Raw genomic sequence first — 1,449 nt, 5'->3', positions numbered from 1 at the left:
TTTAGCACCTCACACACAGACTCTGTTCTCACCCTGAACAAAAGCTGACCAGAAATTGACCCGCACATTAACCTCTCATCATGGTGATGTTGTCTACAGAGTCACTGTGAGGTAGTCTGAATTGAGTAGGAAAGGTCATGCAGGCTTATTTTAACTCTAAATTAGGACACGCCTCAAAGGTCTTCTTAGAGGAGGGGAAAAAAAAGATACAATATAAAATGGGAATATTCATCTATATTTATTATAGAGCTGACACTGAATGTTCTATAGATGCCTGATAAATATATCATTATTTATTTTTTGACATTTCTACTTATTACTATGGTTATATAAGTAAGCTTATAAGAAGAAGGTTAGTATTCATAGTTCTTAGGGCACTGTCTCTCACACCTGATCAGGGATCAGGGAGTACCACCTCCATGTGTATTTTTGTGTTTTCCCCAGCTCCTAACTGATTAGCTAATTAACAAGCCTGAATCAGGTTGAACTGGGTGAGTTAGAAGAGGGAAAACACCAAATTGTGCAGAGCAGTGGTATTCCAGGAAGATGATTCAGACACACTGTCTTGGAGTAATGAGGCCATGGCACAGGCACACACTCTGTCTCAATTAGGTTCATTTTTATGTCGTAATTTTAACTGTGAAAACTCTTCCACTCTGTATATTAGGTTATTGGCATCACAGTGGTCAATCTCAGTAGTTCCAGTCTAGATGAAAGTGTTTATCTGAAACAGCCCATTTTCCTGTTCTATATAGCAAGTCAGAGCAACAAACTGTGCTCATCGAGGATATTTTACCCCACATTATATATGTGCAAAAACCCTGGCTGATTGAAAACCATAGATAGCACTTCTGCAATCTTCCCAATGTGACTTCATGTTCAGCCTGCAGGTGTTAATTAACTTTCCTCTATCATTGCTAGGATTAAACGTGGCGCTCACGTATGCCTTGGAAATAGCAAAGTCAACAGTGAAGGGTGACACAATGGAAACATACTGTCAGTGACCCACCCCCCTACACACACACACACACACACACATCTGAAGACTTTGTCCTGTCTCAGGTGAACTGAAATCTGTGAAGCAGCATGCAGTTTGTCCCACTTACTGTACAATGTGACTGTACCTGTGAAAGTGTGTGTGTGTGTGTGTGTGTGTGTGTTTCATATTAGATTATTGCGACAAAATGTGACCCATTTAATTTCACGGTGTTGTTGTTTCCATGCCCAGACTTGTGCCTTGGTGTATTTAGTGGCAACCTTTTTTTCCTTAAGAATAATGAATTGCAATCCTTTGAGGAAAGTGTCTATAACACTTACTCCAACACACACTGATTAATACCTGCAGGTTCACGTTGAAATTTACACCTCTGATTGGATGGATGAACATCAATTAACACGAAGGCAAAGTTTTCACGCAGCAACGAGGCATGGCTTGTCTTGTTATACCTC

Source organism: Hemibagrus wyckioides, linkage group LG08 (assembly GCF_019097595.1).
Source record: "Hemibagrus wyckioides isolate EC202008001 linkage group LG08, SWU_Hwy_1.0, whole genome shotgun sequence".
In the NCBI taxonomy this organism is placed as follows: Eukaryota; Metazoa; Chordata; class Actinopteri; order Siluriformes; family Bagridae; genus Hemibagrus; species Hemibagrus wyckioides.
This window is presented reverse-complemented; position numbering follows the sequence as displayed.